This window comes from Jaculus jaculus, chromosome 21 (assembly GCF_020740685.1).
Source record: "Jaculus jaculus isolate mJacJac1 chromosome 21, mJacJac1.mat.Y.cur, whole genome shotgun sequence".
Classification (NCBI taxonomy): domain Eukaryota; kingdom Metazoa; phylum Chordata; class Mammalia; order Rodentia; family Dipodidae; genus Jaculus; species Jaculus jaculus.
The window spans coordinates 4,872,610-4,886,560 of NC_059122.1; the positions used below are offsets into that span (position 1 = coordinate 4,872,610).

The 13,951-nt window shown below is 44.3% G+C and overlaps 1 protein-coding gene across 3 annotated transcripts in view; it reads left to right on the plus strand.

Annotated features, from left to right (window-relative positions):
* Zfyve9 (zinc finger FYVE-type containing 9) overlaps positions 1–13,951 on the plus strand; it is a 119,691-nt gene that overhangs the window by 28,656 nt on the left and 77,084 nt on the right. For 2 of the 3 annotated variants that reach the window (XM_045139203.1, XM_045139204.1), the window contains exon 2: positions 11,376–11,476. The exons of the other annotated variant lie outside the window; for it this stretch is intronic. The gene's annotated coding sequence lies outside the window, so the exon portion shown is untranslated. The remainder of the gene's footprint in view (positions 1–11,375; positions 11,477–13,951) is intronic. 3 annotated transcript variants of the gene reach the window in all.

Sequence of the window (13,951 nt, forward strand, 5' to 3'; positions counted from 1 at the left end):
TCCTTCAGTTTGTTGCCTCCATTAAACAACAGCTCTCAAAAAGGATGGAAAATGGCATTTCAAGCAAATGGGCCAGGAAACAAGCAAGCTCTGATACCTGACAAGATAGACCTCAAGCCACCATTAGAAGAGAGAAAGAAGATCACTTTATACTTATTACGGAAATGATCCATCAGTAGGCCAAAATATCTCTATCCCAAACAGGGATGCACCCAATTTCATTCAACAGACATCACTAGATGTCAAGTCACAGATTGACCCCAGCACGATCATGGTGGGCAACTCTAATACCCTGTTCTTTTTACTTGACAGGTCATCCCAGCACGCAGGAAACAGAGACGCATGTGCATTAAATGACATCCTAGATGGATAGACCTAGCCTGTACCTATAGAACGTTCCATCCAAATACTGCAGAACATACGTTCTTCTCAGCAGCACATGGGATTTTCTCTAAAACATTACATATTGGGACACAAAGTGCATCCTAGTACATACAGGAAAATTGAAATGATTCCTTGTACTCTTGTCTGCTCACCATGGGATAAAACAGTAAGGGCTAGAGGGATGGCTTAGCAGTTAAGGCATTTGTCTGCAAAGCCAAAGGACCTAGGTTCGATTCCCCAAGACCCATGTAAGCCAGATGTACAAGGTGGCACACGCATCTGGAGTTCATTTGCAGTGGCTGGAGGCCCTGGTGTGCCCACTCTCTCTCTCTTTCTCCCTCTTTCTCTGTCAAATAAATAAATAATATTTTTTTTAAAAAAGTAAGAGAGACTGTAGAACATATGCATAGGCTCATGGGAATCAAACAATAGACTAGTAAATGATAAATGAGAAACTGAAGAAACCAAGAAGGAAATAAACTTTTTAGAATCAGTAGGACATTTAATGCCCTTTAATCCTAACATGCAGGAGGCTGGGGTAGGGACTAGCCTTAGCTGCATAGTGAGTTCCAGGTCAGGTTGAGCTTGAGTGGGACCGTCCTTCAAAAAACAAGCAAAAAAATTCCTAGTATTAAATGGTAATGAAAACACAACATGCCCAAACCTGTGGTATATAACGACGCAGTCTTAAGAGGGAACCTTATAACTCTGAGTGCCTATATTAAGAAATCAGGGGCTGTGCTGGGTGTGGTGGCGCACACCTTTAATCCCAGCACTTGGGAGGCAGAGGTAGGAGGATCACCATGAGTTCAAGGCCACCCTGGGACTCCATAGTACATTCCAGGTCAGCTTGAGCTAGAGTGAGACCCTACCTCGAAACTTCCTCCCCCCCCAAAAAAAAAGGAAAAGAAAAAGAAAAAAGAAATCAGGGGCTGGAAAGATGGCTTACTGGTTAAGGCACTAGGCTGCACAGCCAAAAAACCTAGGTTAAATGCCCCAGGACCCACGTAAGCTAGATGCACAGGGAGGTGCATATGTTTGGAGTTTGCAGTAGCTGGAGGCCGTGGCGTGCCCATTCTCTTCCTCCTTCCTTCCCTCCCTAATAAACAAGTAAATAAATAAATAAAAATAGGGCCGGAGAGATGGCTTAGCCGTCAAGGCCTGCAAAACCTAAGGACCCCATGTTGATTCTCCTGGTTCCACATTAGCCAGATGCACAAGGGGACTCACACATCTGGAGTTTGTTTGCATTAGCTAGAGGCCCAGACATGCCCATTCTCTTTCTCTCCCCCTCCCTCTCTCTGTCTCTAATAAATAAATAAATAAAAATTTAAAAAAATCTTAAAAATAGATCAATAAAATTAAAATTTAAAAAACACAAAAGGGCCGGGTGTAGTGGTGCATGCCTTTAATCCCAGCACTCGGGAGGCAGAGGTAGGAGGATCGCCATGAGTTCAAGGCCACCCTGAGATGACAGAGTTAATTCCAGGTCAGCCTGGACCAGAGTGAGACTCTACCTCGAAAAACAAAACAAACAAACAAACAAAAATACAGAAGGAAATTGGGCTGGGAAGATGGCTTAGTGGTTAAGAGTGCTTGCCACTTGAACATGAATGAGGGCCGGAGACCTCTCTCAAGTGTGATTCTCTCAGAATATGGGATAGCTGGGCGTGACACAGGCATGTAGAACCCCACTCGGGGGGTTGCTGGGGCAGAGGAATCAGAAGCCCCAGAATCAACCACTGGGCCTTGCTGACAGAGAGCAGCTCATGTCAAGGAAGTACACAGAAGACCAATACAGGAGAACTCCCGAAATCCTCCTCTGGCCTCCATACGCCGTTAGCATAGCCCTAGTTCAACCATTCTTCTGGGGACGGACCTTGTTAAGAACAGAATGCTGGCTTATTCAAAATGAATTCTTGTATTGCTCCTCTTGCCGGAAACACTAGGAGATTTTTTTCTTGATACTGACTAATTTTGAGTTCTTAAAGGTAAAACTCACACAAGGGGGGAGGGGGGGCTGGAGGGATGGCTTAGCGGTTAAGCCATTTGCCTGCAAAGCCAAAGGACCCAGGTTCAATTCCCCAGGTCCCACGTTAACCAGATGCACAGGGGGGCGCACATGTCTGGAGTTTGTTTGCAGTGGCTGGAGGCCCTGGCGTGCCCATTCTCTCCCTCCCTCCCTCTCTCTCTCTCTCTCTCAAATAAACAAAAATACAAAATATTTAAAACAACTCATATGAGGGTGGGGGCCGTTCCTATGACTGGGTCTTCGTGTAGCTCTTCGGAGCTGTCCACACTCAGCCTCTAATAACTCATTAGTGACAGCTCAAGGTTTTTTTATTTTTATTTTTTGATTTTTTTTTTTACCGTAGCAATTAGCCCTGCACAGATTTCTTTCTACCTAGGGATTTCGCCTCAGGTAACTTGCGGTTTTATATAACTCACCCGGCTCTGTCCAGATTCGAGAGCAGTCGTTTTGCCTGCATTGCAGGTACCTTCAGGTTGCTGCCAGAAAGCACCCAACCAAAGGGTTTATGTTGGCTTGCATACTTGAGGGGAAGCTCCATGATAGCAGGGGAAAACGTGGCATGAGCAGAGGATGGGCATTACCCCCTGGCCAACATCAGGTGGACAACAGCAGCAGGAGAGTGTGCCAAGTATCACTGGCAAGCACCATTAACCCATCAGGGTTCACCCCCAGCAGCACACCTTCATCAAGGCGTCCCTTCCCAAATGGCCACCAGCTGGGGCTCAGGCAGTCAGTACCCATGAGTTTTGGGTGGGGACACCGAATTCAAACCACCACAGCCTGTGACCTCACCTCTTTCATGGATCTTTTTTTAAAAATTTATTTTTGTTTATTTTTACTTATTTATTCGAGAGCGACAGACAGACAAAGAGGCAGAGAGAGAGGGAGAGAATGGGTGCGCCAGGGCCTCCAGCCACTGCAAACGAACTCCAGATGCGTGTGCAACCTTGTGCATCTGGCTAACGTGGGTCCTGAGGAATCAAGCTTGAACCGGGTCCTTGAGCTTCACAGGCAAGCACTTAACCGCTTGGCCATCTCTCCAGCGCTCATGGGTCTTTTAAAGAGGAGTTTGGTTGATTTTTCAGCTTGTTTATCATTTTATTTTGGTGACCTATTTCTTGTTATTTCTATTTTCCAAATTTTTTTTTTTTCTTAGCAAGGCATGGTGGTGCACGACTTTAATCCCAGAACTCAGGAGTCAGAGGTAGGAGGCTCGCCGTGAGTTCAAGACCACCCTGAGATGACCTAGTGAATTCCAGGTCATCCTGGGCTAGAGTGAGACCCTACCTCAAAAAAACAAAAAAAAATTTTTTTTTTCTTTATTTGCAAGGAGAGAGAAAGAGAAAGAGTGAATGGTGCACCCTGACCTCATGGTGCTACAGACGAACTCCAGATGCATGTGCCACTTTGCATGTACTGGGTACTGGGAGTTGAACCTAGGTTGTCAGGCTTTGCAAGTGAGCACCTTGGACTTCTGAGCCACTTCCATGTCCCCTCGTTACTAGTCTTTCTGCTGACATTTTGCAGATTAGTTTGCCAATCCAAATCATCCACGATACAGCACATTTCTCCTCCTATGAATTTGTCCCATCTGCCATTTGTTAAGTTACATCTGAGTCAGTGTCTGCTCTTTGACATTTTAGCATGTGTCACCTTGTGCAGCTGGCTTACGTGGGTCCTGGGGAATCGAACCTGGGTCCATTGACTTTTATAGGCAAGTCCCTTACCCGTTAAGCCGTCCCTCCAGCCCCCATAACCCATTTTTTTTTTTTTGATTGGTTGGTTTGATTTCTTATTTAGTATTTTTGAGTTCTTGGTATATGTTGGATATTAATCCTCTATCAGATTACTGGCAAAAATTTTTTTTCCCATTCTGTAGATTGCCTCTTTTTCTCTATTTATAGTGTCCTTTGCTGTACAAGAGCTTTTTAATTTCATGAGGTCCCAGTGGTAAATTAGTGGTTTTACTTCCTGAGCAAATGGGGTTATTACTTAGAAAGTCATTGCCTATGCCAATATGTTCAAGGTTTCCCCCACCTTTTCCTCTAGCCCTTTCAGAATCTCAGGTCTGATAGTGAGGTCTGTGATCCATTTGGATTTGATTCTTAGGCATGGAGAGAGATAAGGATCTATTTTCATCCTTCTACATATAGATAACCAGGTTTCCCAGCCCCATTTGTTAAAGAGGCTGCCTTTTTTCCAGTGAATATTTTTGGCATTTTTTTAAAGCTGGGCATGATGGCACACATGATGACCTTTATTTTTTTGTTGTTGTATATTTTTATTTATTTATTTGAGAGCAACAGACAGAGAAAGAGGCAGAGAGAGAGAGAGGGAGAGAGAGGAGAGTGGGCACGCCAGGGCTTCTAGCCACTGCAAACGAACTCCAGACGTGTGTGCCCCCTTGTGCATCTGGCTAACGTGGGTCCTGGGGAATGGAGCCTCGAACCGGGGTCCTTAGGCTTCACAGGCAAGCTCTTAACTGCTAAGCCATCTCTACAGCCCATTTTTGGCATTTTTGTCAAAAATCAGATGGCTTTAGCTACCTGGGTTTACATCTGTTCTTTGTTCTACATGTCTGTCTTTGTAACCATGGCTCTGTCATATATTGTAAGATCAGGTATGGCGATACTGCCAGCCTTCTTTGTGTTGCTTAGAATTGTTTTGGCTATTTGAGATTTTTTTGTGTGTGCTTCCAAATGAATTTTAGGATTGTTTTTTTCTATTTCCATGAAGAGTGCCATTAGAATTTTGATGGGGATTGCATATAGACTGCTTTTGGTAAGATTGGTATTTTCACAATATTGGTTCTTCCAGTCCAAGAACATGGGATGTCTTCTGCAATTTTTTCTCTCCTTTTTTTTTTTTCTCTTTGGTGTTTCAAGGTAGGGTCTCACTCTAGTTCAGGCTGACCTGGAATTCATAATGTAGTCTCAGGGTGGCCTCAAACTAACGGCAGTCCTCCTACCTCTGCCTCCCAGGTGCTGGGATTAAAGGCGTGCGCCACCATGCCTGGCTTGCAATTTCTCTCTTGAGTGTTTTAAAGTTCATTGTAGAGATCTTTCATTTCCTTGATTAGATTTATTTCAAGGTTCTTTCTTTCTTTGTTTCCTCCCTTCCCTTCCCTTCCCTTCCCTTCCCTTCCCTTCCCTTCCCTTCCCTTCCCTTCCCTTCCCTCCCCTCCCCTCCCCTCCCCTCCCCTCCCCTCCCCTCCCCTCCCCTCCCCTCCCCTCCCCTCCCCTCCCCTCCCCTCCCCTCCCCTCCCCTCCCCTCCCCTCTCCTCCCTCCCCTCCCTCTCTCTTTCTCTCTTTCTCTCTCTCTCTCTTTCTTTCTTTCTTTCTTTCTTTTTAAGGCAGTTGTGAATGGCAGTGCTTTCCTGATTTCATCCTTTGCATGTTATCAGCATATAGGAAGGCTACTGATTCCTGTGTGTTAATTTTATATCCTGCTATGTTGATAAAAGTATTTATCAACTCTTAACAGTTTGCTGGTAGCCTTGAGGGTCCCTTATGTATAGAATCATTTCTTCTGCAAATAATGGTGATCTGATCTCTTCCTTTCCAATTTGTCTTCCTTTTATTTGTATCTCTTGCCTTATTGCTGTAACTAAGATTTCCCGTACTATGTCACATAAAAGTGGGGACAGGCCTGGAGAGATGGCTTAGCGGTTAAGCGCTTGCCTGTGAAGCCTAAGGACCCCGGTTCGAGGCTCGATTCCCCAGGACCCACGTTAGCCAGATGCACAAGGGGGCGCATGCATCTGGAGTTCGTCTGTGGTGGCTGGAGGCCCTGGTGTGCCCATTCTCTGTCTCTCTCTTTCTGTCAAATAAACAAATAAAAAGAAATAATAACTAGGGCTGGAGAGATGGCTTAGTGGTTAAGCGCTTGCCTCTGAAGCCTAAGGACCCCGGTTTGAGGCTTGGTTCCCCAGGTCCCACGTTAGCCAGATGCACAAGGGGGCGCACGCGTCTGGAGTTCGTTTGCAGAGGCTGGAAGCCCTGGCGCGCCCATTCTCTCTCTCTCCCTCTATCTGTCTTTCTCTCTCTATCTGTCACTCTCAAATAAATAAATAAAAAATTAAAAAAAAAAATAAAAAAAAAAATAAATAAATAATAACTAAATAAAAATGAACAACAAGGCTGGAGAGATGGCTTAGCGGTTAAGCGCTTGCCTGTGAAGCCTAAGGACCCCGGTTCGAGGCTCGGTTCCCCAGGTCCCACGTTAGCCAGATGCATAAGGGGGCGCACGTGTCTGGAGTTCGTTTGCAATGGCTGGAGGCCCTGGCGCGCCCATTCTCTCTCTCTCCCTCTACCTGTCTTTCTCTCTGTGTCTGTCGCTCTCAAATAAATAAATAAATAAATAAATAAATAAATAAATAAACAACAAAAAAAGTGGGGACAGTAGACACCCTTGTCTTCTTTCTGACTTTAGTGGCAATGCTTCCAGATTTCCTCCAGTTAGTATGATGTTGGCTATGGGTGTGTCGTAAATAGCCTTCACTGTGTTGAAATATGTTCCTCCTGTTCTGAGTGCTGGGATTAAAGGCGTGCACCGGGGCTGGAGAGATGGCTTAGTAGTTAGAGTGTTTGTCTGCAAAGCCAGAGGACCCCGGTTCAATTCCCCAGGATCCACGTAAGCCAGATGCGCAAGGGGGTGCACGCATCTGGAGTTCGTTTACAGTGGCTGGGGCCCCTGGTTATGCCCTTTCTCTAGCTCTCAAATAAATAAAGAAAATATTTTACAAAGGCGTGTACCACCACCCTGGCTTCATCTCTAATTTTATTAATTTGTGTCTCTTCTTTCTTTTGGTCATATTTACTAAAGGTTTATCAATCTTGTTTATCATTTCAAAGAACTAGCTCTTCATTTCATTGATTTTTTTTGTTTTTGCACTATTCTTGTTTCTGTTTCCTTAATCTCCACCCTAATCTTTACTATTTCTTCCTGCCTCCTGATCTTTGGTTCGTCTCTCCTGCTTCCCAGCTGGGTTTAATAATTCCTCACACAACTTCGCTTTTTGGTGGAAGAGTGTATTGTGCCGCTTTTCCTGTCCCCTTTCCCTCCTGGGCTGCCTTGACGTGGCTGCGACACCTCCATGTTCACCTGAGGTCTCTCCATGGTGGGGAGTCAGCACAGCCGTGCCCTTCCCTTCCTTCCCGTGAACGGAACGGACAGCGGGTGGATTGCAGCTCAGGGGCCTGCTTCAGGGTGTGTTTAAGGCCTCGGTTGCTGCCTCCTCCTCCTGGCTTAGTTCCATGGCATCTATCTAGTCTTGCTTAAGTTTCTTACACAATGTCTGAGCCATTAACGAACAGTTTGGAATCCAATTTCGACAATAACTAGTTAGTCCTAAGATTCTTCTCAATTTTTTTTTTTTTGTTGTTGTTGTTGCTGCTTGGGGGTTAGAAACTTCCTAATGACAGAAGTGCAATCAGTATTTTTAAGTCATCTTGAGGGAGTTACTACATGACCTCAGTTTTTTTTTTTTTTTTTTTTGTTTTTGAGGTAGGCTTTCACTGTAGCCCAGGCTGACCTGGAATTCACTATGGAGTCTCAGGGTGGCCTTGAACTCATGGCGATCCTCCTACCTCTGCCTCCTGAGTGCTGGGACTAAAGGCATGCGCCACCACACCCGGCCTTGACCTAAGTATTTGACATACTGTTGACGGAGTTGAACTTATCTTTTCATACATAGTGGTCCTTCTTAGCTGTTGTAATAAGATTGTTTCTTTGAGGCAAGAGTCATATGAGGGAGAACACAAAATCAGGCCATCCACATCCTGAGTTAAAGCAGATTCATTAGACAATCATAGATCTTGTAGGTCAGAGCTCAGAATTTGACACAAATATGTGGGACCTTCAGCATATCCCTGTGGCATCACAGTTCAGGTATATGGTCATTGTTCCCACAAGAAGGCAAACAAGGCATCTGTTGTAACAGGGATGTTTAAAAAAAGCACTACAGGGGCTGGAGAGATGGCTTAGCGGTTAAGCGCTTGCCTGTGAAGCCTGAGGACCCCGGTTCGAGGCTCGGTTCCCCAGGTCCCACGTTAGCCAGATGCACAAGGGGGCACACGCGTCTGGAGTTCGTTTGCAGAGGCTGGAAGCCCTGGCGCGCCCATTCTCTCTCTCTCCCTCTATCTGTCTTTCTCTCTGTGTCTATCGCTCTCAAATAAATAAATAAATAATTTAAAAAAAAAGCACTACAGGACTGGAGAGACAGCTTAGTGGTTAAGGCGCTTGCCTGTGAAGCCTAAGGACACGTGTTTGACTCTCCAGATCCCACATAAACCAGACGCACAAAGGTGAGGCAAGCTCAAGGTTGCACATACCCACAAGGTGGCCCAAACGTCTGGAGTTCAATTGCAATGGCTGAGGCCCTGGCACACCAATTCTCTATTTCTCCTCTCGCTCACTTGCTCTCTCTAAAAGAAAATAAATAAAAAGCATTATGGGGCTGGAGCGATGGCTTAGCTGTTAAGCGCTTGCCTGTGAAGCCTAAGGATCCCAGTTCAAGGCTCGATTCCCCAGGACCCACGTTAGCCAGATGCACAAGGGGGCGCACCATCTGGAGTTTGCTTGCAGTGGCTGGAGGTCCTGGCGTGCCCATTCTCTATCTATCTGCCTCTTTCTCTCCCTGTCTGTCGCTGTCAAATAAATATATAAAAATTAAAAAGCATTATAGATGTCTATTACTGAAAAGCAGGCTGTATTTATGGGGATATTAGATAACAATTACTTAAGGCCTTCAGTTAGCTAGGTATTAAAGGAAGGGACCTTACATTTTGTTTTGTTTGAGGCAGGGTCTCACTGTCGCCTAGGCTGACCTGGAACTCAGTCTGTAGCCCAGGCTGGCTTTGAAGTCACAGTGTCCCTCCTACCTCAGCCTCCCTAGTGCTGGAATTAAAAGTGTGCACCACCATGCCCCACTTGGGACCTTACTTTTGCATCATTCACATTTTAATTATTTTTGCATCATTTAGCCAAGGTGATTTATTCATTCCTTTACTTGGTAGATGCCCTTTTTCTTCCTAAGCACATCATTTTCTCTGTCTCTCTCTTTTCTTTTTTGGTTTGGTTTTTCGAGGTAGGGTCTCACTCTAACCCAGGCTGACCTGGAATTCACTCTGTATTCTCAGGGTGGCCTTGAACTCACAGTGATCCTCATACCTTTGCCTCTCGAGTGCTGGGATTAAAAGTGTGCCCCACCACACCTGGCTCAGTTTCGTATTAGATAATACCATGTGATGCAGTCTGCTCCAAAGAGAGTATTTGGAGGAAAGGCAATTGTTTGGTAATAAAAGTCTCATCAAGGGCTGGAGAGATGGCTTAGCGGTTAAGTGCTTGCCTGTGAAGCCTAAGGATCCCAGTTCGAGGCTCGGTTCCCCAGGTCCCACGTTAGCCAGATGCACAAGGGGGAACACGCGTCTGGAGTTCGTTTGCAGAGGCTGGAAGCCCTGGTGCGCCCATTCTCTCTCTCCCTCTATCTGTCTTTCTCTCTGTGTCTGTCGCTCTCAAATAAATAAATAAATAAAAATTTAAAAAAAGTCTCACCAAGAAGCCTTTGAAATTCAAATTTATGAATTCTGCATGATAAATAAATACTTAAAAAAAAAGAATTCTTCCAGGCATGGTACCATATGCCTTTAATCCCAACACTTGGGAGACCGAGGTAGGAGCATCTTTGTGAGTTCACGGGCACCCTGAGACTGTAGAGTGAATTCCAGGTCAGTCTGGGCCAGAGTAAGACCCTATCTTGAGAAAAAAAAAAGTTCTTAATGTATAAGGGGGAGAAAAATCTTACCAGAGATCATTCTTGTAGTAGTGTTTAGTGTTTCTAGCTTTGAACAAGGCAAATGATATTTTTACAAATTCACAATTAGAATCACTGGAGAGAAGTTGCTTCCTTTTGTTTCACTATATATTGCACACTGAAAATGAACATGCAGAGTTTTTTTATCCTTCCTTCCTTCCTTCCTCCCTCCCTCCCTCCTTTCTTTACTTCTTTCCTTCCTTCTCTCCTTCCTTCCTTTCCTCCTTCCATCCTTCCTTTCTTTTCCTTTCCTTCCTTTCTTTCTTTGTGTCTTTGTTTGTGAGAGTAACTATAGGTGCTCCAGGGCCTTTTGTTACTGCAAATGAACTCCCAATGTATGTGCCACTTTGTCCATTTGGCTTTACGTGAGCAGTGGGGACTCCAACCTGAGCCATCAGGCTTTACAGGAAAGCACCTTTAACCACTGAGCCATCTCTCCAGCCTAGAAATTCTTTAAATTTTTTAATTTTATTTTAGAAAGAACAAAAGAGGCACATAAAAAGAAAAGGGGAATTGGTATGCCAGGGCCTCAGCCACTGTGATAGAAGTCTAGATGCTTGTGCCACCTACTGGGCGTGTTCATCCTTGCACTTGCCTCACTGTTTAGCATCTGGCTAATGTGGAATCTGGAGAGTCAAACAGGGGTCCTTAAGCTTCACAGGCAAGCACCTTGACCACTAAACCATCTCTCCAGCCCAGAAATTTATTTTTTATTATTTATTTATTTATTTGAGAGCGACAGACACAGAGAGAAAGACAGATAGAGGAGAGAGAATGGGCGCGCCAGGGCTTCCAGCCTCTGCAAACGAACTCCAGACGCGTGCGCTCCCTTGTGCATCTGGCTAACGTGGGACCTGGGGAACCGAGCCTCGAACCGGGGTCCTTAGGCTTCACAGGCAAGCACTTAACCGCTAAGCCATCTCTCCAGTCCCAGCCCAGAAATTATTAACACGGTGAACTTTTGGCCTCCTTCAGTACAATGTGTGTGTGTTTACCTTCCATGCCAAATAGCTCTTTGAATCTGAAGATGTAATTATAATTTAGTGTTAATCCCATGGCTTTTATTTGTCTGGGTATGGTAGGCTTATATGATGAAAATTAGGGCTTGTTTTAATAAATGTTATGTGCTTTTTTTTTTTTTTAAAGGATCAGAGAATACTGGCTCAGCAGGACTGGCTGTTGTGCAGCCAGCATCATGAGTAAGCACGGAGAAGGCTGGCGTTTATTATGTGTGTAGGGGAGACGAGGTAAGAAAACCATTGTCCGGTTACTTTAACATACTGAACTAGAGAAAAGAATGAGACCTGTAAAAGATACTACTGACACATACTGCTTGCTTCCTCAATAATACTGTTTCTTGCTGAGCATGGTGGCACACGTCTTTTTAATCCCAGCACTGGGGAGGCAGAGGTAGGAGGATCGCTGTGAGTCCCAGGCCACCTTGAGATTACATAGTGAATTCCAGGTCAGCTTGAGCTAGAGTGAGCCCTGCCTCGAAAAACAAAACAACAATGTGCATGCATGCATACATAGATACATACATATATAGTCTCTTGTTAGGTCAGCAGTGTAATTTTTCAAAAGGATTTTATTTTAAGTCAGAGGAAGAGAAGAATTTAATATATACATTTTGAGGCAGTCTCTTTATGAGGTCAGGCTCGTTGGGAACTCAATATGTAATCCAGGCTGGTTTGGAATTTGTGATCCTCCCGCCTGTTTCCCAAGTGCTGGATTATAAGGATTATAGACTCAATCACCAATTAAAAAAAAATCTTTTTTGAGGTAGAGTCTCACTCTAGTCCAGGCTGACTTGGAATTTACTATATAGTCTCAGGGTGGCCTCGAACTCACCACGATCCTCCTACCTCTGCCTTCCAAGTGCTGGGATTAAAGGCGTGCACTGCCGTGCCCAGATGTATTTGTTTATTTATTTATTTACTTATGTATTGGGGGCTGGGGGAGAGAGAAAGAGTTAGCTAGCGAGAGGATGGGCATGACAGGGCCTTCATCCACTGCAGCCAAACTCCAGACACTGTGCTTACCTTCAGACCTCCCCTCTGTAGTACGTTTTCCATCCAGCAAAGGCTATCCAAATCCACCAAAATACTTTTTTTTTCTTTTCTATAGTAGCTGTACCTAGGATGTGGCTGTCCAGTTAGCCTTCTTTGCAGTTCAGTATGGCTGTGTGACTAAGTTCCCTGAAGCAGAAATGGCATGTGCTTTGAAGGGATGGAGTGTGCCTATTCTATTCTATTTATTTATTTTTGTTTTTATCTGACAGAGAGAAAGGGAGAGAGGGAAAGGATGGGCATACAAGGGCCTCCAGCCACTGCAAATGAACTCCAGATGTGTGCGCCCCCTTGTGCATCTGGTTAGCGTTTGTTCCTGGGGAATTGAACCTGGGTCCTTTGGCTTTGCAGGCAAAGGCCTTAACCACTAAACCATCCCTCCAGCCCTTCTTATTCTATTTTATCTTTCACGTCTTTGCCAGCTCAACCTAGATATGGCTGTCAGCCAACTTTAATGAAGTAGGTTAAAGAAGTACACCCTAGGACAATGCTAATCATGTGTGGTCCACCAGAATATTCCCTTCTTTCCTTCTTTCTTTCTTTCTTTCTTTCTTTCTCTTTTTGGTGTGTGTTTTTTGTTTTTTTGTTTTTTTTTTTTTTTGGTTTTTCGAGGTAGGGTCTCACTCTGGTCCAGGCTGACCTGGAATTAACTCTGTCATCTCAGGGTGGCCTTGAACTCATGGCAGTCGTCCTACCTCTGCCTCCCGAGTGCTGGTCTTTTTGGTGTTTTAGGTAGGGTCTCACTCTAGTTCAGGCTGACCTGGAATTCACTATGCATCCTCAGGGTGTCCTCAAATTCACAGTGATCCTCTTAACCCTGCTTCCTGAGTACTAGGACTGAAGGCATGGGACACCATGCCAGGCTTTATCAATATTTTTATGTTTTCTTTGTACAGGCCTTTCATTTCCTTGGTTAGTGATATCCCATGGTTTTTAAAGTTTTTGTGGCTATTGAAAATGGGTTAGCATCACTTATCTTTTTCTCCATACGTTTATCTTTGGCATATAGGAAGGCTGCTGATTTTTCTGTATTGATTTTTTTTATCCTACCACATTACTGAAAGAATTTATTACCTTTAGAAGATTTTTGTTTGAGTCTTCTTTCAGACCTTAATGGGAGCAGTTTGAGTTTTCCCCCATACTGTGATCTGGGCCTTGGGTACATGATAAATAGCCTTTATTATATTGAGATATGGTCCCTCCATCCCTAGTCTCTCCAGCATTTCAATCATGAAAGAGTGTTGTATTTTGTCAGAGGTCTTTTCTGCATCTATTAAAATAGTCATGTGATTCTCTTGTTTTAAGCTTATGTGGTGAGTTGCATTTGTTAATTTCTATGTGTTGAACCATCCTTGCATTTCTGGGGTGAAGCCTACTTGATTGAGGTGGGTGATGCTTTTGATGTGTTTTTGAGTTTGGTTTGCGAGGATTTTATTGAGAATTTTTGTGTCCAAGTTTATTAGGGATATTGGTCTGTAACTTTCTATTTTTTTTGTTTCTCTGGCTGGTTTAGGTTTTAGAGTAACACTGGTTTCATAGAAGTCTAGGAGCCTTCCCTCTTTTTCAGTTGTGTGGGATAATTTGAGTAGCGGTTTTAGTTCTTGAATGCAGATTTGATAGAACTCAGTAGTGAATCTTTCTGGGCCTGAACAA